This window comes from Cygnus olor, chromosome 9 (genome assembly GCF_009769625.2).
Source record: "Cygnus olor isolate bCygOlo1 chromosome 9, bCygOlo1.pri.v2, whole genome shotgun sequence".
NCBI lineage: Eukaryota > Metazoa > Chordata > Aves > Anseriformes > Anatidae > Cygnus > Cygnus olor.
Window position 1 is genome coordinate 20,022,749 of NC_049177.1, and position 26,335 is coordinate 20,049,083.

The window sequence follows — 26,335 nt, forward strand, 5'->3', positions numbered from 1 at the left end:
ATGGGCTTTTTGTTTGAACTGAGACATGCGGAAGCATTTCCCAAGCACCGTGCTGTGATCAACATCTGTGTTTTTCAAAATCCCATCATCATTTTCTTTCCATGGCATAGACTAACAGGCATCACTAGGATGAAATCAGGATACTTGGACCCTGCCTTCAGTCCCACTGTGCCTTTGCTCCATCACCTCCTCAGGCACACTGATCGCTGATTTCTTACGTGTGAGGACTTCAGGACTCGACTCTTCAACACCACCAAAGGCAGAACTTCTTTGAGGAAAGATGTGGAGCCTCAGACACGTAACTTGATTTACCAAACAAACTTCTTTGTTTCTGTACTGTCAAACTTGTGTCCCCTCCAGACCACTGCATATAGCAGTTCTAACATCAATTTTGTGAAGCTTGCTTGCCAGCCTCTCAGTACAGTGTTATGCCGTCATGCATCCTGTCCCATACAACACCCTGGGGGACAGGCATTAATCATCTTGATGCACCCTTCAGTGCTGAGTGAGGAGTCTATGCCAAAGCACAAATCCTGTAGCTGTCTCATGCTTATTTTACTTTGAGCCTTAGCAAATGAAGATCAAGTGAGGCATTTTAAACTCAAAGACCAAAGGTTTAGCTAAAGACCGTCTAAGAATGTGGTCTCCCCTTTGCACCGTTACATGCCCGTAGGGCTCCTGCCACCTACCTGCCTGCTCTGAGACTTTATTCTGACCCTCTCTAGTTCCCCCACCTATTTTCAGGGATGCTGTTGTTGTGCAGACTCTCACCTTGTCAGCCCAATTGCCTTTTTCCTTTTACACCCATGTGTTCCACATTAAAGTGAGCATAAATGGACTCCTCCTATGGCCCATGGGAGTCTCTTTCTCGCACCAGTTATCACCTCTTGCTCTAGTGGAGAGCACTTTGTGCAGTGTCACCCCACCTCTCTGCCATCCCTCCACCAGAGCTTGGGGTGGGAGCTGTCAGGAGGTTGCTGTAAGGCAGTGAGCTTGGAAAGCTGCCTGTTGCATGCCCAGACCTAGATGATAAAGTAAAAAATGATGACAAAAAAATGGCAAATGACAAGTTGAAAGGTACAACAGGGATACAGACCCCTACTGACCTCTGATAACAGTGATGCATCCAGCTTCTCTTTGCACCTTTGAAAGTATGTGATGTAAGTAGACAAGTACTAGCACAAGCTACTGCAGGCCTTAGTCTCAACAATTAAATCAAGACATCCTCAAACTGTGCATGTCCCTCATGCCAACAAAGAAAAATCAGAAACACGATATTACGCCCACTCAACACTGCCTATTAAAAACCAAGCCACAGTGGAGTTCTTCCAGAGCTAAGCTGTCCTGACAAAGTAACATGAACAAATAATTAGCCAGCTTTTATTGAGCTGTGTTTTTTAGCATCATTTTCTACTCTCATGTGGTCCTAATCAAGAGACGGGGTGGGGAATGCCAGCAAACACCAGACTCAAGAGACCAGTCAGCATTTGGATGGGTAAAGCACTGCATTTCCCAGTTTCACGTTCAGTGTCTTTCAGTGGCTCAGCTCCATCTGAGGTGCAACTCTATTGACTGCGATGGTTCCCAAGGGTTTACCCGGGGATGAATTTTGCTCAAAAGGATTAACTAGGAAGGGGAACTTCCCTCCGAAACAAGTGAAATAAAAGAAACAGTGACATGGAAATCCTATTAGTGGTTCCTGGCATAACTGATTAACAGGCTGAAGACAATCACTTGCTCATAATATGTTTACTAAAACCTAACGGTTGCTTCTCTCCTAGTGCAAATTGGCACTGATCCTTGTGGTGGAGGAGCAGCACGTTAATCACCTCCAGGAGCAAGAGGGGACCAAAGGGCTTTTTAGTCAGCAGGTTCCAGGTGGACACAACCAAAACCCACAGGTGGTTCCAGGAGGTAGCATCTAATTCATGGTAGTGAATAGGAGCTAAAAGTGAGCTATTGAAGCATGCAATCCGAAACAGTGATTCAGAGCAATAACCTGCTAATGGACTGCCCCATCTGTAGGGCCAACTGATACTGTAATTTTAAGTGAAACAGCTCGGTGTTCATTAACGTATACGGTATTTTTCTGAAGTGGCATTTAGATTACGAAGAATCATCAGTAAAAATTTGCACAGATAACTACAACCTTTTATGAACAAGGGGGTTCTGCATTTTCAAAATGTCACAGAACACTCCATTAAAAATAAAACAGTAAGCAAGTAATATTACAGTAAGCTTTCTTCATAATGCTGAAAATTAGGCTACAAATATTAAAAAAATACTTTATTCCATTGCATTTATTTTGTCAACAAATTTAGAAATCAAAAAGGTTTTCTGGAATAGAAACCAGAAAAAAATGTTTTACAGGACTGAAAGCATAGCCATGTGCATTTCATTAGAAGTTATGCATGTTATACACTTTAAAATACGCATTTTCAAACAGATCTTGGAATGCTTTACATTGTTGATACTATTCAAAAATGAATATAAATGAAAATGTCACTATAAATAAAGGATTTTTGCCAGCCACCATTAATATTTAAAAGCAATGTGTGTGGTTTTATTAACTTGAATAAGGACTCTTTCTTAAAACTTAATTTACATAAATTAAGTATTCCCTTGCTATTGGAGATACTTCTTTTTCTGCTTCAGTTGTCTGATTTAAAAAAAGAAAAAAAAGAAAAAAAGGAATAAAAGAGGTGGGGGGCTAGAGGGCAGATAGATTTCATGCAGACGCATTCTAATAGACCTTCCAGATATATAGCATCTTGTTAAAAATTCATGCAGGCCAGAATACTAGAAGGTCAGAAAATGTCTTTGAAATTCTGCCAGAACTCTTTTTGATAATTCATTCAGGTTTTAAAAGAGAAAAATTCCTCATTAAAAAGGACCTAATGCTTATTAATTTATACTCCTAAGGCAGAGGCTGAATATTAAGCGGTGGACTCTGTTAATCCATTTATTAAATATCAAAGACCATATGTTTCCACCCTGTGTTCTTGCTTATTGATTAATTGCCTTAGACCTATATGGGTAAAAGCAGAAAAAAGTTCCTTCAAAGGTAAGTCTCTATACACTTCATTACCATGGTGGAAGCTGTCTCATGTTCGTGTCCTGTGTATCTTGAAGAACTGAGTCTCCTGTGCCTTCAGGTGGAAGTCTAAGCTACTGGATTAGACTAAAAGAAAATTCCCTTTGCTGAAATTTATCAGTTTTTGTCAGATTTTTTGGTTTCCTGGTGAACACATAATTGGACTTTAAGTACAACCAAGGCTTTTCGGTGCCCCAAAATCAAGCAATAGCTTCTCTGCTCAGTGCTGGGCTACAGCAAGAAACCAAGCACTTCTCCCACTCTTAACACAATTTTTAAGCTGCTTATTCAAGTGCACAGTTGCAAGCCCCTGTTCACAACTGGTCCACAATTTGAGCCATTATTCATATGAATCAATTGTTTTTCACAGCTACCAATCAACCTCCATTTTGCACTGAATCCACGTATTACCAAAGTAAAAGGCAACATACAACAACAGGATTACTGAAGCTTTCTGCACATCTTCGTTTTACTGGAGGATTCTGTAAAGGTAAGGTTTGGTTCCTGTACGTCATCATCTACTTTATATCACTCTCAGACACAAGGAAGAAAAAAAACGTGGCAAAGAGCCAAAAACCAAACCACCAAGAGTAATCATAATTAATACCTTCAGGATCATCATATAATACGCTGATGTGCATTACCTTGCAGATAGTCCCACCAGGGAAAACATAAAAGCAGCAAGCCTTTGCCAGTGCTTGCTTGGCAAATGATTCTTTCTCTAAGACTGCAGAGGGGAAAAAGGCCCTTGAGGAGTGGGTATCCTCCCTCCGCATGTGTTCCTGAGTCAGCAAGCAAGCTTTCTAGCCAGAATTTCTTGGTCAGGAAAGCAATTATTCTTTTTGCCTTTTTAAAACTAGGTGATGCTCATCCTAGCGTTATTTTTCCATTGCCTGCTAGAAGCCTACAAAGACTTTCTCCTTTCTCTTTTCCTTTTCTTAAGTGCTGCAGTAGTCAGCAGACAACTAACGAGATGGCAGATGAGTACTGGCAGAGTTGAAACAACATGTTGTATGGGGAGAAAAACATGTAGCAACAAAGTGAGGAAAATCCACAACAGCAACAAAAAGCCTGTGACAGAGAGAGAACGAGAGCACTTCAAATTGACACAGTTAGAGAGGACTTAAGGGTGCTTTTCTTTTAGTACAAGTGCTGCTGTGTGCAGGCACCACTCCCTCTGCTAATTCCTGATGCTCCCTCAGTTGTGCCTGTACAACTTTTGTGTGAATGTGAGGTGAATCAGACCAGGGAATTGATCCAGGTTAAAAATAACCCAGGAAAAATAAATAAATAAAAAGAAAAAGAAAAGAGAAAAACTCAAAGCAGCTACCACCAGGGCCAAAATAAATGTCAGGCAAATCACAGCCTCACCAGGATCTCTCCTGAGCCTGTGGTTTCAGAGTGGTCAGATGGGCATCATCATGCTTGAGACATGCAGCCTGCACCGCCAGCAGCACACGTCTGTCCTATCACAGGGCCACGATAGACACCAGCCACAGTAGGATTTGAACTCAAAGTCTAAAATCCAGGACTTAGAGCAATACAGGTGTGAATGTAAGATGACAAACCATAAATTGAGATGAACTGAGCCTGGGCACAACCCTTCTTGTTGCTGCAATACTTCCATTGTTCAGATAGTTGAGGTGTACACCTGCCATTTCAAGCTGGACTTCCAGTCACCTCTGATCCCCTACCTGAGGCAGTTCTTCCCAAAAGCAGAATCTTCAAGAATAGAACCCAGAGCACTCATCCGCATCTGCACCATGACATACAGTGTACATCAGGTCAGAGGATGGAAGAAAGTCTGCATCAGGAAACAACTAGTAAGCATTCAGAAACTCCCATAGAGAAGGATGCGCCAAAAGCAGAATATCCATCAGAGTCTAACCTTTCCCAAATAAAAATGAAACAGATTCTGTTTAAAAAAAAAAAAAAAAAAGCTTTCCTATACACAGGACGGACTCAGTTCTTACCAAGTTAAAGCCTTTACGTGTTAGTAACATAGCTCTCTGAATACAGCAAAGCCTTTTCCCACTTATAACATGATCTTCAGCAAGGCAGTCACTGAGAGTCACCTGCCCACCACAGCACCCATGAATTGTGGAATTTATTACACGGTTTCTGAGCTCCACAGACAATGCTTTCCTGTTAAACAGTCTGCCAGAGAGAAATATCCAAACCAGTACTAGGTCTATAACTACAGGCCAACTGTTCTTCTTGTCTACGAAAACAATTTATTAGAAGAGCATCATATATAATCTATTTTGGTGTCTGGCTCCGTGGTTTAGATAACAATTCCTGATGATAACAAGCTCAGCCCTAAATGCACACATGCCATGATCACGCTGTGTAAGTTTAAAAATGCTACTTGTCTGCCTGCCTGTTTAGCTGGCAGTTTTACCCACCAGGAGAGCAAATGATTTAAAACCCAGATGCTGAGCAATTTGAGATGCAGGAGCACCCTACAGTGAAGCAATTATTGCCTTGGAGGGTCTTATTATCCTCATTATGCCATGAATTCTACAAAAAGTAAACATGCCTTCATTATTATATATCTCCCAAACTACTGTATTGTAAAGAGAAGTTTTGAAAAAAAGTTTCTCATCCCTAAATGTAAATCTCACCATCTTTTCTCCTTGCTTAGAGAAGCAACAGAGTCCTGCTGTTTCCCTGTCACACAGTATTGGATTTCTTACACCCCACTCTCCCAAAAAACCTAGGCAAGCAGTTGAGGCCTGGGTTTTATATGCTACTGACCACAGAGTACAAACACCAGGTTGCTTGCAGGGGTAAACACCCATGCTGTTCACCCTGACCAGCACTGCTTACTCTTGATAGCCACAACACTTGGTTGTAGCACGTGTGGTCAGGTGCACATTAGCCACCGAGCTATGCAGGAAAGACGCCAGCACTCTGGTTTAAGAAGAATATAGCCTGCTTTTAAAGTCATTTTAAATCAATAATGTTCATGTAAACCATCTTATGGAATAGATTTCAGAATAAAGAAAAGCATTGCTCTTCATCACAGGACAATGCACTTGCACAGCATTATTATCTTGCCGATGCAGTACACTTGCCACATTTCCCACTGTTAATTAAAATGCATTGAGACAAGTGACCTGATGACTTAACCACACACCAACAGCTGCAGATCTGGGACACGTCTTTGGTTTCTTCTGATCACATACAGGTCACCTGAGCATAAGTCAGAAATGCAGCTTTCACGTCTGTACAGCACAGCAAGGAGGTGGATCAATAAAATGCCGCGTGAATTAGGCAGAAACGTACAGACTGATTTTAGGAAAATTGCAGTGCCCTACATCATTTCTTGAATGATATTCAAAAGCTTTGCTGAATCATCTAAGAACTTCCAAACTTAATGATTAATTGACGTTGTTGTTTAATCTTTACATTGATTACTCTGTGTCCTTCTGTGCAATGCATAAAGGACAGCCATATAATTTAGGACTACTTTGCTTATTTTAGAATACAGCAAGTAGCCAGTACAGGAACACACTGAAGTAACAGCCGCACACAAGGTGGTGCATGTGTGTGCCAATTCCACTAAATCAAACATTCTCCTCTACTTTCAGTAACTAGCAGCTTGCTACTCTTAAGATTGAAAACGCACTTCAAAAATAAATAAATAAATGTTTGTGTCTGAAGTGCATGGGCAATAGAGTATGTAATAGTTCCAGCAGGTAACACCTTTATTTTGGAAGATTAAGCTGAGGCATATAGAAGTTGTTGTTTGTTTGCCGAACTACACAACAAATGCAGGGAAAATCACAGGTAGTCCCAGGCACATAATGTTAGTTACAAAGACTCTTTCGGGTATACGTGCCCTTAACCTTTGTGCTGTTACTTATCTTAGCTACTGCCCACATTTGTCTGGCTCAGCTCTACCTGGAGAAGCTCTTCCACTCAACATGGTAGTCATGAACAGTGGAGAAGACCGATTAACTATCAGGATTACTCACCACAAAGGTAGAAAATTTGATTCACATTTTTTGATGCACAAGCTATTACACAGAGTAGGACAGGTTCAACTGAAAGAGAAAAAGACCACACACTGATACGATATAGAGTCATTTGGGAGTACTTACGGGAAATGGCAATTCAAATTCTCTCATACAAAACAAACTAATTGATTAGATTTTAATTAAAATGGGATTCAACTCTGAGTTCACAAATGCTTCAGATCAGAAAAAAACTTATTTTTGCATATCACCTGTTCTACAAAAAAATATTTGCTTATATGTATCAGAAATGCACACCTTTGCTTATATATAACCATGATATATTAATTAGCTAATACTCTCCAGATAAAAGAAGTGAACTCTGTAGGTTTCAAAGTGTTAACCAGCAAGTTATGATAAAGGAAGAGCTCCTGTGCCTCATGAAATTCAGACTGAAAAAAAAAAATCAATTCATCTATTTAAATTCAGGTACAGCTCTTTCTAATAAAGAACAGCAATAAATTTAAGATCACACAGTATTTTAACCACTATAATCGAATGTATGAAACTGAATGTAGCTCACGGTCAATTCCAAGTTTCAAATATTTCCAGTATCACATTAGCTGAATCCCAAGACCAACCAAGTCCCACTTGCTCAGAATCAACAAGCTGCCTAAAAAGAAAGTGCACAGAACATTTTATTACTTGAGTGAAGCAAATGATCTAATCTCTTCATGGGACACATTCATCATCACCAGGGAAGGAACATAGATGGTAGGAGCCCTATCCAGAAGGCTTAACTTTTGCTGTCGAGTTACAGTGTTCTGCTTTATCAAGCTATTTAGCCCTGAACAAATGCCTAATAAGGGACCAAATCAGTCCTGTAATTAGAGTTAATGTTTTTAGGTGATGTCAGCAATGCCAATGCAGAGAAGGAATATTATTATAATTTCATTTGGAAGAATTCAGAACTGAAATTAATGCTGGCTGCTTTGCAGCAATCGCAAGAGTGTAACACCCTTTATTCCAAAATGTCCTATGGCAGACACATGGGTTAATATTGAATAATATGTACAACAGTGACAAAGTACAAGTTACTTGTTATCTGGATAATTCTAAGACAGGAATATTTAGTTTTCATAAACTGGAAAACAGAATGAACGAGACCTTGTAAAGGGCCTTGTAACCTTTTTCATACGTGTCCCTTCCATGTTCAGCCTGCATTGCCCAGTGCCTGTCTCTAAGCTCAGGAATAGCCAACAAAATATTTAGAGATGTTGCTCAGAAAATAAGGAGGCAATAATGTGTTTACCGAATTTGTTTTTCAACACAAAAAAAAGTCACTCATCATTGTGAAAAGGGTGTCTGAAGCACAGGGTTATTCAGTCAACTCCCCCCTGCCCAGTCACAAGTAGCATTGCCTGACAGCCAGGACCTCACTTTCTCCTCCGCTTTACTTTTCAGGCTCACATGCCCATCTGCTAGACTTGGGACTGGCACATGCACCATCCAGGCTTAACATAAGAGAGAAGTCAGGGTCAAAGGGTTTAGAGGCTTACAAAATTTACATGGGGATAGACCCCAGTATCCCCAAGGTGAGATACACATGGGCTTTATTTGTTTATGCTCCCATAACCACTGTATCTCCTACCAGAGGCAGGATATATAGGCTAAATTCTTGCAGTGTCCCCACTCCTTCCATATAGTTACTCCTCTCATGGTCAACTGTGGTAACATTTACCATCTGTAAACATCTCCCATTATCTCTGGGAGAGGTTTTACTCCAGATCTGCCATTTTCTTCCTGCTCCCACTTGCGTTTAATTGTAGTACTAGGTTATGCGCAGAATGCTTACGTGAATACCATGTGGTATTCACAAGAGCTAGATGAGACAGCTCAAAAAACAGTGGAGGAAAAAAGTGCATAGCAGGAAGAAAAACATTTTAGGAGGAAGAAAAACAGTTTAGGAGAATAGGAAATGGAGAGAAATGCTAAAATGACTCACACTGGTATGCATTAGCTACACTCTAGCACTTGTCCTCCGTTACTAGTCATTGCAGCAAACATGAGGTAACATGGCATTTTTATTCTCCAACGCTGACCTTTAGGACAGTTAAGTGACACTACTCTTTTTGTACGTTAATACCACCTCTTCTGGACAGAGGCTGACCAAGCTGTTGTACAGTAACTTTTTGAATTATAACTGCAGTTGGAGTCTGACCTCTTAAATGTACTCAGCACAAAAGAAGTTAAAACACTTTCTGTGCATAAAAAATTCACTGCTGGACCCTGAAAGGAAAACAGTCTAAGAGCTCTTCTGACAGGTCACCAGATGGAGCGGAGACTCTCTGAGCCAGGGCTGTGCTGCATTCTCAACACAGTAACTGAAAGGGACAGCTAAATGATAGATGCCTTGGCTGAGCATCAAGATGAGCTGTTGTTCTCTCAGAAAATCAACAAAAAGATCATCAGGCGTTCTCCGTTAGTAGAAGCTACATGATCAAAATGCAGTTTAAGATGTTAATCAGAAAATGGAACAATAAACTGAAGCACAGCAGTCCCTTTCAGTCTTGCTGCCATTGCAACCTATAAGGGTTTTGCCACTGATTTCAACAAGAGAAAAATCGGGTAATTATAATGTTTGTGGCTTATAGAGCCCTCTACGTGGACTAACAATGCTCCTCAAAGGGAAGCACTTCAGGGACTTCTCTACAGCCTCCCTCTACAAATTAATGTGTTTTAGTTATGGTACAACTTTGATTAAAAGCATTAAAATGAAAGAGTTGAAAATAAACATTTCAAGGGCCTTAAATCTTTTGTACTGGTGTATAAAGCTTCTTTACAGAAACAGAGAAATTACCTATATTAAATTATAGCATTATTACTATCCTACACATAAACCTGCAGAAAGAGTAGAAAACAGAAAAGCCTTTTAAATTTTGTTTGTTTGTTTTAATTATTGTAAAAACAACCTTTTCCAGAACAGCATTTAAGATACTTAAAGTTAAGAATAAGTCTCACTGATTTGAATGGAAACTAAAAAGATTCCTAAAGTTGTGATTTCAAGCACTCTCTTAAAGTTGCATTTTCTGAAGCACAGTTTAGTGATTTTTTTTTTTAATCAATGTTACCACTGATTCTACCCAGATGTATAAAGGCACCTAAGTTTCAGTGCACATCAGTTGTAACAGAGCTGAAGACATTCTAAAACATTTTAAAACTCAGGGTAACACTGTTTTTTATCTATATGAGGATATTTAACAAAGCTTTGCCCAAAGCACTGGGCAAACTAGTGCTATTGGCATCACAACGGCATTCCTGTGCTTTTGGGCACAGCCATCACACAAAAGCACAATCTCAGACAACAGTAAAAGCCAATGTTTGAGATCATAAGTATATGAAAATAAGCAAATGTTTTTCTTTTCATTATAAGAAGTAGGTACAAACATTTTATCCACCCATAGACCATACAGCACAGGCTGTACTAACGCGATCTTCCTTGATTTTTCTTCTTTTGGCAAAAAAGGAGAGGGAAGAGAGCACAGATTAAATGGAGCTACAAGGAAATTTCTGGTAAAAACAAAACAAAAAAAAATATGAAAAAGCAAATAGTAATCTCAAAAATACAGCAATAATTTTGTACTGTGGACTCTGAAACAGAAATGCAGACTCCCTGGCCAGGTAGTCTCTATTGATGTTGGTTACACAGACCTAGGTACAATGTGAGTATGAACATCCAGAGATACCGTACCTTTTGTCTTCAAGCTTCTGTGCAGATTTTCTGTTACAGTCAGCCCACAAAGAGAAGAGAGAACATGGAGAGGTATGCAACAGACATGCTGCAGCTTCAGAGTCCCAAAATGCAGATGCACACACCTGCTTCATGCCAACCCTTTGCCACAGGCTGTGTGAAATCCTAGTTGTCTAGATCTTTACAAAGCACCAGCTGAAGGGCCACACTAGCAGATGGCTACGGGACAGCTCTTCAGGTGGGTTCGGTATTGGAGGGGGATGACCAAGGGGTTTTAATGGTGTGGCTATTTTTGATAAGGGTGCAGCTTCATTTCCAGAAATACGGTGCATAAGCCTGAATAGGAAACAAACTGTTGTGAAAACATAGCATTCTTCTGGGACATTTCTTGTTAGGCACTTCTCCTATTTTCTACTCCTTTGTGCAAGGCCTAAATGCAAATAATTTTAAATTCCTGAGTATTAAAAAAACAAAAAACAAAAAACAAAAAACACAACTTGGTAATAACATCTGTGGGGACATATCTGGGCAGAAGCATGTACACTTAGAGGAAGAACTGCAAACTAAAGAGACTACAGTAGGAGGCTGAATTTAGTTTACATTTAATTTGAGTGGTGAAAGGAGCAATTTCCAGGTTCAAGGCCATGTTGTATGTGGATATACCCAAAATCCTTCATTATCTATAAAATAAGTCCCAGAATAACCCGTGCAAAATTATGGCTGTACTAGAAAGGGCTGGACTGTGGCTAAGTGCTCATAAATCAGACAAAAAAAATGAACATAAAAATTGTAAATTTTAACCTGGCTGTTGTGGTTTAGCCCGGCTGGCAGCTAAACACCACACAGCCATTCACTCACCCTCCCCCCTCCCTCTCTGGGATGGGGGAGAGAAATGGGAAAGTGAAGCCTGTGAGTTGAGATAAAGACAGTTTATTAAGACAGGAAAATAATAATAACAATAATAATAATAATAATAATGATAATAGTATTAATAATAATAATGTGTACGAAACAAGTGATGCACAATGCAATTGCTCACCACCCGTTGACCGATGCCCAGCCTATCCCCGAGCAGCCGGCCCCCCCCCCCCCCCCGGCTAGCCACCCCTATATATTGTTCAGCATGACGTCAGATGGTATGGAATACCCCTTTGGCCAGTTTGGGTCAGCTGTCCTGGGTCTGTCCCCTCCCAGCTCCTGCTGCACCCCTAGCCTGCTCGCTAGCAGGACAGAGTGAGAAGCTGAAAAGTCCTTGGCTTGGTGTAAGCACTGCTCTACAACAATTAAAACATCAGCATGTTATCAGCGCTCTTCTCATCCTAATCCAAAACATAGCACCCTACCAGCTACTAGGAGGAAAATTAACTCTGTCCTAACTGAAACCAGGACACTGGCACATTCTGGATTTACAAAAACTCTCAAATCATGGCTGTCCATTTTCACCAGGCTGGTTTAACTTTGTGTTTTTACAGAAAGGAGGAAATAATGCAAGATCATTTCCCATCAACGTTTGTCTAAATTAGTACAGCAACCTCTATATCTATACATCTATAGATATATGTTATACATACTCTACCTATACATCTTTATATTTGTAATTTACTACAAAATTCCTGAATTTTTCATGACTGCAAGTATGAAAGCGAATATTAACAATATCCCCCAAAGTGTTTCAGACCCAATGCAATCATTTCTATGGAGCCATTAAGTTTCATCATTTCCATAAATTCAGTCTCCATGCAATGGGTTCTTTATTAAAGGGCATTTAATTACCTGATAGGCTATAATGGCTCCTCTGCATCAATAGTAAAGTCAATAATCTGCATTTTTTTAAACCTCTCTAAATATCCACTGACACAATAGGTTGTTGCAGTCCTTAGTCCTTCAGGCCCACTGGACCTCTAAAATAAAAAGGTTTGAAGCTATTAAATATACATTTAACATGATAGAATGTTATGAGTCTATCGGAGGTCAATGCTGTAAAATTATGCCTCTAAAAATCCTCCTCAGAAAGTAATTTATGGCATAGAATATGTTTATTAAAAGCCCCTGACTACAGATTTATGTGATTTTATGTGAAGACTGCAATTGAGTATGCTTGGGGATCAGCCCTGCAAACACTTTCCATGAAGTTCAAAGCTTATTACCCTACATAATCCCTCCTGGAGTCAACTGAAATACTCCCAAGAGTAAAGTTACTCATACTAAGTATTTGTAGTTTCATGCCCTTAAACTTGTTTCCACAGTGCTGCTTCGGATTCACTGTGTGATCTAGCAAGTCATTTGATTAGCTGTGCTTATGCGAGAAAGAGAATCATTTCGTGGGCAAACAATAAGACAAACTCTACTTCTGGTATGTACTTAGATGCACAGAGCTATCAGTGCTAATTGTTAGTATTTCTGCAACTCTGTTTTTATTAACCAGCTATGTCAGTGGAGACCAGTTAAAGAAGAAAATGTTCTCAGACCAAATAAGGTTTTCAAATCCTTTTAGGACATACCTCAAAAAAAGTAATAGTTCCTCCTATCCTATGCCCCAAATCCCTTCCTAAATTTCAAACCCAAATCAGCCAGACAAGGCTAGTTACAGATCATTTGTTGTGCAATGCATATTAACAGAAAGGTACTGCTTTCCTCCTGAAAACGTTCACGAAACATTATCAAAAAATTCTTTTCCCTCACTGACTATCTATGCAATCCTCGAAAATATTTCCCAAAAGTCACTCCCTCCATGCTGCTGGAGCGGCTGGTTATCACTGTACATTGTAAAGAGCAAGAGCTATTAATGAACTGCATAATACTGTTTTCACTTCTGTGCTTGGATAAACTGGGGGAGGAATAATATTTACACTAATTTCAGATGTAGCTTTCAGTGTATACTAAGGAAACAATATGTTCTCCCCAGCCTAGCATGGGAGAAAGCTTACCTCACAGTAAGTTAATGCAGAGCTGATTGGCAGCTAAGCTTACAGGCTGGTCAGCAGCCTCCCAGATGGGGAATGGTCCCACTTACTCATGCCTAAAGGACATTACCGTATAAAAATTAGGAAAGGTGACCAGCAATACTCAAGGAGCAGTGCTAATCTCCATTCCATTTCTAGTCCAACAAAACTCTTTAAGGGTGAAATACTGGAGGGAAAAATTAAGATCTCCCCACATTAACAGCAGGAAGTTTGCATTTGCTTGTAGGTTTGACTCAATCTCATACCAAATTCTTCAGCTGTCTGGGATTTTGCTTAAGTACTGAGGTCCACCTACACAGCTGTGCCACTGTGTTAGGAGGGTAAGGAAAAGGGGATTTTGGAGCTCACCTAGACATTCACCAACACACAGGGTTTCCTTCATTTCTGTACACCAGTCTTCAATCCTAGTACTGTGCTATGAGTACTTGGGAAAAAAATTAATAAAATTTTTAATTATTAAAATAATAATTATTATTAATAATTATTATTTTTAATATTTTTATTTTTAATATTTAATAATTTAATATTTTGTATTTAATTAAATATCAATATAATTAACAATTATAAAATTATAATTATAAAATAATTAATATTTAATATATTAATATTAAATATTTTTTAAATATTTAAAAAACTAATAAAAAAACAAGACAAACGCAATAGAGCACCAGACTTCATATTTAGGAGCATGATTTTTACTACAGGAGAAAAGCAGCAGACAATCTTGCTCATTCGTGTCTCCTTACTGTAACTTCTAACTTTCTACGTTTGTGTGCGCGCACGCACGTGCTCAACCAGAAGACAATGAAAAATATCACACCCAGCCAGGTGAATATCGAGCCAAGTGTTAGTCAAGAATATGCTTCTGGTAGCATGGTTTCCTTATAAACATTTTGAACTTCTGATAGGAATAGAATTTTCTTTTGTAGATGAATATGACATTTTGCCATTAGTAACTTGCTAATAACAAATAGATTTTGCAAGACTCATGCTGCAGACATTAGAATTAGACTTTATTTTAATGTAGACAAAATCCTTCAGAGGAAGTACACTGACATAACTCTACTGACTAAGCTGATACACAACAGTATTTGAACGGTCCTGTGCTGCACTGTAGCAAAGCTGGGATAAATGTTATCACCAATAGAAGTGCAGTCATGCAGTCTACTCTGCACACAACAACTATACCTCCCAGCCTTCCGTTGAGCCTATTCTATGCTGAATTTCATGGAAGACCCATCTAATCCATGCCCACCAAAAATCTTCACTTTCTATATTCATAGCTTGTCTTTCACCTCAAAGCTGTTAGCAAAGCCCTGAGTGGATTCATCATAAAAAGTAACATATTACCATAAGCTAGGAAAGGATTTTCAAAGAATTGTGCTACCAGCTGATAAAGGATTTGGGAGACTGTAAATCTTGTGTTATTTATGTAATGCACTGTACATGAGAAGCTGGGTTAACATGGGTATGTACCACTATGAAATCTTTGCCTTTAGGTAAATATGACAACTAAAGAGAGAAATTCAGCTATTAAATTGCTCCAGTCACAAGCCATCTGCTAGGCCTAGAAGCACATAACTTGCAACAAACAACATGGTTAACCTTTTAGTGAGGAAAGAAACTAAAAATGTAATCCTGTGATTAAATTTGTGTAGGAGGAGTCTCGGATCTACGCCACTCTTTAGTGTTATTAATGTTACAGCTGGACAAAAGGGTCAACTCGTGTAACTTAATCATCATCTACAGCATACAAAAGGAAACACTTTTTACCAACTTATTATCCTTGATCCCGATTTGAAGAAATATGTACTGGAAATTAAGGAAGATTTTAAAGTACTAACTGAAAACACAGGGCTCCCCCCTGCCTCCAAGCCTGCAAGTGAAAGGGTATACACCTCAGGAAACCAAAAACAGGAGCAGGTAACAGCTTCTTTAATATGATCCTGTTGAAATTCAGAGAAATTCATCTCAGAGAACAGAAACCTCCTTTAGGAAAAAAAGAGATTTATGCCCACACATGTTAGGAGAAACTGAGAGCACCACTGAACAACAGAAGAGGAAAAAACAACTCACTGCACCACTGGGGCTCTTGAAATTTCTGAACTTTCATGCATTTTTGGCTGCAGAAATTGTTTGTCTGTGAAAATAGGGCACAGCAAATAGCATAGTACAACACCAGTTGCTTGGCACTGTTTACATGCTCCCTGGGTAGAGCTCTCTCCTTTCATATCTTTCTGGAGCCCTATACTAATTTCATATATATGCTAAGCTACAAAGAAACTAAGAAAGAAATCCATATTTTGCTGCTGGTTTGTATGTTAGAAATGTTGGAGCATGGATTTTCTTTTTATGGTATTTACAGCATGTGGATATTTGCTGAAAGCTAAGCCAGGCGTAAAACAAATAAGGGTTTTGATTCTCCTTTTTACTTGCATTGACAAAACCAGAAGCATAGTTTCTTTGATTTCAGACAAGTTTTTTCTTATTTACATTGGCATAAAGTGAAACTACGATTCTGTAAATCATGAAACTACAGAAGTGAACTATGAGTCTAATAATCAGAAGAATCTGTATTGACAGCTAGTGTGTAAGAGAGCTCAATAGTCCAGAACAACCACATCTTACAGACCTGAAGATAAGAAATGCAGTGCTTGGGAATGTGTTAAGTTTTGCTTTCTTTCATAGCTAGAATTTTTTTCAAGTGAAACTGTGGATAAACACTGGTGGCATAACAGTGATAGAGCCAGCCATACTACCTACAACGTGATGCTCTTCCCTGCTCTGGACACAACTCCTCTCTTCCCTAGGAACAAAGACACTGTAATGTCACAGCCTACTCTGATGTAAATTACAATCCAGGAGTTGGTCACAACAAGGTTTAGTTTCATGAGAAGGAGAACTAGGTTGGAAAACATTTACAACAAAGCAGTGTTGTCAGGAAATGCCACTCACTAAACCCAAAATGTTTTGCCCAAAGTTTCTCTCTCTGAGATTCACACATATTTTTGATTGAATTCCTGACAGACTGTTGGAGAGCCCGGTACTTCTACACTGTGTCACGCCAGGGAATGAGCTAAACTCGCTCTCACACATTCACTGCAATATTGCTGACAGATTCAGGTTATCCATACCACAGTGCCAAACTTCATGTCAGGGATTTGTAAAGAAGGCCTAGGACCTTTAGCACTTTAGTCTTACAGTTCTGTTCCACATCAGATATCCACACATATAAAATTATTAAAAAACAAACAAACAAACAAACACACACCTTTAACTGCTTAGAGCTTATAAATAAACCTACATTAAAAGCTTATGTTATGGTGCACATATGCTAAATTATTTTTATAAGAAAATCCTAAAGAAAGACACAGCAGAACTGAGAAAGAAGCTGAGACTTCTCACAAACGGTAGAATAATCTTACATGCAAATAAACATCTATTTTAAGATAAGCAATAAGGTGGGGAAATCTTTTTTCCAGAGAGGAAAATTAAGCTATTCTGAAAAATTTCAGGTATTCCTTAATCAACATCATGTTTCTGATTCAGATTAAGGATCTAGACCTGAAAAGGATGTCAAATCTGTACGGCATCTTTTGGGGCTTCTAGGAGCCTGGAAGCTCTCAGACAATCACCAAGTATTGTCCCAGGTTCCCCACTCAACGGCAGCAGTAGAAGAAACTGCATCAAACAGTTACAGCACGAGAGTTTGCTTCAATTGAGATGATCCATAGCCTGAGGCTCAGCTGCATCTAGAAAGCTCTAAAACCAGAACTGTGGTCAACTCTTTAACATTTAGATTTAAAGGCACAAGTCTGGAAGTCCCACCCTGAAAGATTGCCCTGATAAAAGCAGAGCAACAAAGTCCAGAGACTGTGAGCCCTGAGTATTAGTGGTGTACCCGACAAGAGCCTTATGGATGCATCAGATTACAGCAGGTACCCCAAGGACGTCTAAGCCATATAACTGGATATAGTAAAGCTCACTCTGCCCTCTCCACTCCCCCAATTATATAATCCATTTGTGCAGCCCTATGGATTATACTCAGCCTGTTCTAAACTTTTACCCTTTTTAAGCACCATGGTGCAATTAAGGTAAAGAAAATCAAACCCTATCAAGCTGTCCATGCAGAGAACTCTCAAGTGACTTTCTAGAAATGCACATTGATTTCATTGGAAAGCTTCTGAATAAATCATCCCTAGCATGGAGCTGTAAGCGGCTGCTCGGTTGTCCCACCACCAGCTACAGGCCCCCTGTCCTCGCAGGAGGTGGTAGGCACACCTCAGCACCTGCCAGCGCCCACACGGGCTATTAGCAATAGTACACTTGCAAAGTTTTCCAGGGGTTCAGCCACTCACATTTTACAGCAGGGTTTATAGGTAATTTCAGGTACAAAAACCTTTGTTTTAAGGAGTATAAATATCTTTCTATAATGGTGGCCACTTAATTAACAATAGGTTGCACCATGCGTATCACCTTCACCTTAATACAGCTGGAGTATTGGGCACTTCGTCAACTGCTCAACTCCTTGAAAAGTTTAAGGTTTTACAAGTGCCTTTTCCCCCTTTATTGGTTGTACTTTTTGATATACTCTTTTCATCTAACTCCATTTGCTTCTCTGTTGGAAACCCTCCGAGACTACAAATAACTGAAGGTATTATCTCTTGTAAGAGCACATTTTAGTCACCAGTGGAAAAGAATTTTTTTTTTTTTTTAAGAGACTAACTACATTTCCTTATTCTTGTTTTCTTGAAGGTAAATCCTAATATTAGGCTTTTTAAAATTCCATTTCTACTACAGGCTAGAAATATGATTGTTCCTGCTCCAGAATGTAAAATGGTCTAACACAAGAGAAAACATGAGAAAACATCTTTACTGAACCCATTTTTAGAGAATAACTGCTCAGATGAAAACCTCCAGCATTTAAATTATACAGACAGCTGTCAGGGTGCAGCATTCAGATTATATTGTTAACTGCTGTACATCAGTTCTCATTTTATGCACAGCTACATCACTGTGCTCTTACTGCATCAGCACGGTAGCATGGGACCCTCCAGCTTTATAAGATAAATTGTTAAAAACAAATGCTAATTCTGCTTTCTGTCCTCTAGAGCCACAACAAAGACTTAAATATTTTATTTTGTACTTAAAATAATAGATTTCTTTTCATTCTCTCTCACCGAATACTGCAGAAACCCAACAGTAGTAACAAAATCAGTGAAATTCTCCTTCTCATCATCATCAGTTTCTAGTAGGTGTCACTGATTTGGCCCAGCACTCAAAGTCCCTGATTTTCCATGTGAGCTGACACACCAGATGGCTGCAGATTCATCCTCTGCTTTAGATCTGCCCTTGCCTGAAGCTATCTCCAGTGCTCATCCTTTTGTGTCTACTCTGTAAACAAACAAGCAACTAACTCTGACTGAAGAAAGCAAATTTCCAGTCTGATTCCTGTGAATGCATTGCAAGTCACACATACAGCATCGCTGGACTTCCACGTACACTTATCAATATATGATCACTGCTGCCTCCTGTGACATGAAAACATGCAGCTTTCAATACATGGTGCAGATGAAAAGCATTGTGTTTTGTAGAAGGTTTCAAGCCCACAGAGCTCTTCATGTTCACACAACCAGAACGTGGTGCCCAGTTCTGTCTTTTGCTTTTCCTCTCCTTGTTTCACCCCCTAGGTCTCTTACCCAGCCCTTGTTCTGCAAGGATGCTGGAGCAATGCATTGCAACAAAAACCATATAGTTTGAAATTACTTGTAATTGCTAATGTTAATATTTCACTGGATGAGAAAATAACCTTTGAGACACCAAGAAGATCTGAAATACTGTTTATCACATCCTGCTATGATAGTTTCTGCATTTGTAAATATATTTTTCCTAATAAACTCCTGTGAGTCATTTGAGAAGCTCAGTTCCACATCCCATAATTAATTCCAATTTCTGTAAGAAATATTTTCAAATTAAGGGTGACAGTTCTTTAAAGATCAGATTGAAGATTTGCTAGATCAGTAAGACAGTGGATATTCAAAAGTTACTGTAAAGCATTAATTATCTAACTTCTATTTCAGCATGGTAGGGACACTAATGGAAAACCCTAATGTATATTCTCTCTTGAACCTTACTAAATTATTTGTTTTCAGAAGCTGGAATTACCAGTTTCTCACCACCTTGATACCAGTAGACAGTAAAGTGAACTATCTTTGTCATAATAGTAAAAATCACACCCCTAGGCTGGGAGACCCTGGCCCAACGGGGGACCCTGATGCGCAGCATGATTCTGTCATGGCAGCAGTACACTACCTGCGTAACCCCTCGGAGGCTAGGGGACTGTACAAACATGTGAAAGCATTGATCAGGAATTGTACAAATTGTGGCGTGGAAAGTCCTAAGGCATGCTTGGGAAACCACCTGGTACCACCTGGTACCACAACTTGCGCAACTCTGAAATAAACAATACTCAACCTGGTGTGTGGATCACACACCGAGTAACAAATCCAAAGCTTTTATCAGACAACAACCTGTGATGAACATCATACACAACTCAACATTTCTGCTCTCTAGTTGCATTACACATTAGTGGCTCTAATTGATTTGGTATTAGTCTTGCATACTTGACTTTGTTTAATGGGTTGTGCTGAGTGAGCAGTGAGCACTGTAAGTACTTGTAAGCTGATATGTAGACACATCTCTGCTGTCTTGAGCTGGCTCTGCATGAGATAATTCTGTAATATCCCTTTACTATAATGTCTTCTTGGAATATTTTTTGTGTATGTATCAGTTCAATTTATTTATGAAGTATTTAATATTTTTCCAGTGTCCTGAATTTTACTTAGAGATGTTCACATGTTCATTTATTCCTAAGAGAGATGAAGATGTAAGACCCAACAAGCCTTCCTCTAGTAACAACAGGTTGGTACTGATGCGAGCAAGTAACGGTCATCTCAGGTGAAGCATGTAAAACAAGCTATCATGAAACCAGTGCAAAAACAAAGCTAAAGGACGAGTTTTGTCTCTGTAGAGAGGACAATACTTGAGGCAAGACTGGATATAATGGGCAGAGGTTCCTCCCAAAAGCACCTCTGTTGCAATATTAATGTTTGCCATCTAGGTCATAAGAGGTTACAGTGCAAGTAAGAGTTGGGAGAATCAATACGAAGACTGATTTAACAGGTACATTTGTACCTCAATACAAATCTGAGAGGCACTTTGGCTGTGGCTGTAACATTTAGGATGCACCAGTGGATTGGGCCACCCTTTATAACCACTGGTTTACTAGCTTCCTAAAAATAAAGCTAATGTTTCCCCAGTTTGGGACTTCTCACATTGCTGCAAATACTCTGTCTTTTTAGGGCAACAGAAAAGATTACCAAGACCCTCTATATTTCTGCTGCATTTCTTGCCCTATTTAGATTTAAATAATAATAATAATAAAAGAAAATAAAAAAGTATGTCATGCCGAAGAAGCACAGAATATTATAAAGCAAATAGAAAAACTACACAATGGAAGGATGAGCTAAAAAATCCTGAGAAGTCAAAACTGGCTATGAATAAAGTTTTCAGAGCAAGGAAACGAAAACAATAAAGTCTCCTTCAGGTGTATAAAGTGGAATGAAGCTGACAAGAGAAGACATTAGACCATGGCAGTATATTTGAAGAAACTTAATAAAGAAGGAGGATAATATAGCCCCGGAATTAAATGAGGTCCCTGTAGTGTTTGCAGGAGCAATTGGAGCAAGCAATAAACAGCACACTTAAATTTTTTCAGAAAGTATTATGCCTAAAGGCCATCAGGTTAATGTTCAGACTTTATGAAAAATTGTACATACACCAGAGGGTTAGAGCACACATCAGACTTCTTCACACTGATTTTTGGAGGGCAAGAGGGCTCCTTCAAACTGAAAACTCATTCAAATGCTGCAAGACAAGATGAGATGGAAGTAAGTATAAATTATTTCCTCTCTTAATTGAATTTATATTTTCTTCAGCAAGGTGAGCTGGTTGAGTCCAAAACAAACAACAAAAAAAAATCCCTTTCTTTTTAGTAAGTTCCACTATTTTGAAGACAACTACTTTTAGCATAAAAAAATTGTCATTTTATGTCTATGTATATTTGTATTATGTATATATGTATTATGTATATGTATATTTCCCCCCAAACACTGTGTCTGAGCCAGCTTTCCAGGTTAGCCCCCAAAGAAGCCAGCCTCAGCAAGAGGGACACAACAGAGCCCTCCAGGCTGTGACCCCAGGGTTGAGCTGCAGCCCCCAGAGGCACTGGGCTCTCCTCTCCATGGCTGCAGGGATGAGGGGCTGGGAGGAGCCGGACAGAGGGTTTCTCTCTCAGGCAGAGGTCAATTAGAGGCATGGTACTGCGAAATACTTAAAATCAGAGGATTTTCAGGGCTTTATCTGTAAAGTAAATACCACCAGAATATTTCTGTTTGGCTTCAATAGGCAGCCCAATTTCCCCATATCTTACTATTACTAAATTTACTAAGCAAACACCACATGTTATGGAATAAATACCTAGATCCAGTGTCCCTGAAATCAGTGGATGTTTTCCATTGACAAATGTGGGCTTTAGATTATAGCCCCTTACGAAGACATTACCTATTTCAAATGACCTCTTATTATGCAGCTGAAAGCAACTGGAGATAAGACATTTTTGGAGCTGATAAGAAGCTTCCAGAGCAGTGGTTCTTAAAATTAGAGTTGCAGCTTTAGGGTGGGGTGTGAAGAGGTTTTCTGCTGGGTCACAACACATTCTACAAACTTAAGATCTCATTGTAAAGGAAATTACTTCTAGCTCTACTGGCAACAAAGATAACCTTCAGAATGTAAATATCTGAAGCAGTTAGGTTTATTGAATATACAGTATCAGGGAATACCCAGCTCATGATGCTTTCTACAAAGACAGGGAAATTATTCTTTTCTGACTCCATAAATACAAAATAACAAAATTGAAAGCATTGAATATAGGTACTGTTCAGCCAGTCATGATGTAGTAAACTATTTCAACTGGGTTTCTGTTGTTGAAACAGCACCAAAGTTTCTGATACAGCTCAGAGTATAGGTATGCTGTGAATGACTACAGGAAGAGGGTGGCATGAATTTAGAGTTGCCTGAAGATTACAGTTTAAGTCTCAAATACCCTGACTGATTAAAGAAGAAAAAATTAAGAAGTGGGAGACTACAACCTACCACTTTTTTAAAAGTTGTAATGCAGAGTAGAATTGAAATAGTCATGGAGAAGTTTCATAGGAAATGGAAGGTTCACTGAAGTTAGAAGGGCAAAAAAACAAAATAGCTTGCTCCTTCACCAAAACCAAGCACGTATTCATCCATGAATATCCTGCTATCAGGGGATAAAATTTCACTAACCATAAGAAGATATCCTTTAAGATGACTGGTAATACACTTCAGGGAATGAACTACATATGTACTTTCCAGCCTATATAGCTAAAACTGAAAAGCTGTAATTTAACTCAGAAGCACTGGTCATATACAACAAACATCAGATGACACAGTACTTGTTCTCCTCATTAAAAACACGATCTGATGCCCATTAAAGTTAACAGATACTATTCCTCCAGTGTTTTCATGGAGGGAGAGAAGGGATTTTGTTTGTTTATTTAAAAAAAGACTTGAATTCCCTGTGTTCAAACTGAAATTAATACATAAATCCTAATCTCTCCTGAAGTATAGACTTTCTCCTATCATAGATCAGAGCATTTATTGCTAAGAAGTTATTTGACCCCTGGATTGTGGGTAACTAATCAATGATAAAACAGAATGGGCGTTACAAGAGAATAAATTTTAGAGGAAAAGCCATCATATAGGGAAAAGAAATACATATGGAGAAACAAGTAGACCAAATCAGTGCCCAAAGCACTGAATTACATGTTCTGATCCCAGTAATTTACATCAGCCAAGCACTTGGTCCAATATCACTGAACTGGGCTGTTACCACAGAAAGGATAGAGGAATTCAAAAGAAATCTAGTGAGCGCTTTAAAGAAACAAGGGGAGTAAAAAAAAAAAAAAAAAAAAAAAAAAAAAAAAAAAAAAAAAAGAGCAGTTCTGAGAAAAGGAAAAGGGAACGAACCTGAGATAACAAGTGGCCTTTTCCTGCTCTGTAGATTTTCCAAGAATAAACCTATTTAAGGAATAAAATTATTGCAAATCTGTCCCTACAGTTACTGTAGTGATAATGAAAGCCATTAAAATGAATATTTGATAAATGAATAAATGAATAAAAATGAAGGGAATAAATGAATGGTAAATGAATATAAATACTAAATGGTAAAAATTAAATGAATAATTCCCTTAAATGAGTAAATCCACCATGCTTCAGTTTGTTAGTGCTCTGTACAGATTACATCCCCCTTAAATGGCATCTTGAAAGGAATTTACATTGCACCAGAAAGATATACATATATACCAGGGCTTACCAGCATAACAGAAAGTAAACATCTGCATGTGTCATTGCTCAATTTCCTCAACACACACAAAAAATAACAGCTATTTAGAAATCAGACTTTACAATTAGTAACTGTTGCAGAAGCACCAGTATCTCAATTTTTGCCTGAGCTGTTGAACTCCCTTACAGTGACTGCATTTCCTGTACTGTTATTTATGAAACATTGGTATTCTTAGTATTGTACAACATACAAATATTGCAATGGCCAGACAGCATTCAGTGTAGAAGTCAGAAAGGAAGACAAGAGTTGAAGACAGGGTGATAGGAAGGTTATTCCACATATCAGTGGCTCTAAGCGTAAAGAGGAAAAAGGAAGAATTGACATAGCAATTATTCAATATACAAGGGAAAAAATATTCCAAACAGTAGGTCAGAGCCAAATAGACTGCAGACAGGGAGAAAGGATAGATATGCAGGGCCAGATGAGCAATTGAAAGACAATGACAGGGTCAAGAGAAAGAAATATTTTTCAGAAGTCAATACAATTAAACTAGAAGCAAATTCCATAATTCACGTTGCTAATACTGACAACATAAACCTCTGCAGGGCCCAACCTGCAGTCATTCCTTAACCCAGGGCCCCAGTCATTCCAGCTAGAATTGTCAACCAGAAAATTGAACCCCATCACCTTTCATTCCACTAGCATCATCACTTGTGCACAACTGCCTCCTTTAAGTATTTCTAGTGCAACCTGCTGCTAGGGCTGAAAGTAGATGTTTGACCACAGGCCACGCAGGAACTACTGAGAGACGCTTGCTTGATGTTCTTTAAAAGGAAAAAAGTCTGCGAACTTTTAATCATTTTTAGCTGTAGAAAATTAAGCTGTCCTTCTGCTGTACAAGATGTTCTTCTTCTATTGTTAAGTTCTGCATGCCCTGCAGAAGCCTAGCACCTAGTTATCAAGGAGCATGACAGGCAATACAGACAAAACCCTACAACATACATTAGTATATGCCCCCTGAACCTCCTTAAAGGTGAAATAAGGAATTTCTTCAATTCCTCTGACTTTAGCCACCAGACGTAGTCTATTTACAGTCCCAAACCTCTAACCCAAACTTGGTTTAATAAACCAAACTTAAATTCTGCTGCTGAGTCATTTAAGTCTCAAAATAATTCTGGCATACCTGGAAGCCTGAAAAAAAGACATGAAGCATCAGTCCCATTTTGAACGGTTGCTGCATTTTTTTTACTTCACTTCAATTCTCCTCTCATCCATTGGAGGAGATGCAATAAACATACCAGACACCTGGAAAAACAGCCAAAGCCATCATGTGCTTGTAATATAGCTGCACCCCGCTTTGGATTAGCTCTGCACAGCTGCCGTTGTTTGGTCACTAATGTCATTGCTTCTTAAGTAGGTCTCACTAGGGAATCAGATCTGTCTTTTTGGTAGCTACTAGGTTAAACCTGTAAACTTAAGTCACTAAAAAGACTCATAATGAAGTCCCTGTATTTTGAACTAGAGTTTTCTAATTCTGGAAAGTGTTTTTTTGCTTTGCTGTTTCTTTAAGAGAACTTGAGTTCGTAACCCAACAGAAGTCTTTCACTGTCAATTTGTAATACCCACTTACTCGATAACTTTTGTAGTTTCTGTACCCCAGTCCTGAAAGTAACTATTATAATATATATATATATATTTACATCATAACAAAATAAAAGTTCAAATAAAAACAGTCTTCATAAAAATGACTGACCAGTCTTATGATGGATTCATATCCCCTTGGAAGGCCAAGGAAAGAGCCAAGACCTGCATCCCAGTATCTCCTAACTTGATGTTTAAAATGAAATTACTAGGTAAACAATCAGACATCAATTCATCTGTAACAACAAATAGATAGGATGCTCACAATCCATTAGGCAGGATATGCTTTGCTCTGTTATTTCCTCATTCTAACTCTGGCTAGTAAATACTTGGTATCCTGATATCTGTCTCTCCTTCTCTCTGCTTATCTATCCATCTGTCTTCTTGGTATATTTACAAAATTGAAGTTACATTGGATTTCATACCTGCCAGAATGCCTGTTAGGTCTTATAGCCTCAGTTTTATTTGATTGGCTAACTTGTTTTGAAGCAATAG

At 38.8% G+C, this 26,335-nt stretch overlaps 1 long non-coding RNA gene across 2 annotated transcripts; it reads right to left on the reverse strand.

Annotated features, from left to right (window-relative positions):
* Positions 1-2,328: 2,328 nt before the first annotated feature.
* LOC121074947 lies at positions 2,329-25,493 on the reverse strand. Of its 2 annotated transcripts, none has more exons than XR_005822646.1 (4): positions 25,383-25,493; positions 7,637-7,726; positions 7,075-7,143; positions 2,329-4,850 (listed from the first exon to the last, which is right to left on the reverse strand). It is a non-coding gene; the product is annotated as an uncharacterized LOC121074947 (long non-coding RNA). The 2 variants fall into 2 exon arrangements; XR_005822645.1 differs by lacking the exon at positions 25,383-25,493 and adding an exon at positions 10,805-10,976.
* Positions 25,494-26,335: the final 842 nt, after the last annotated feature.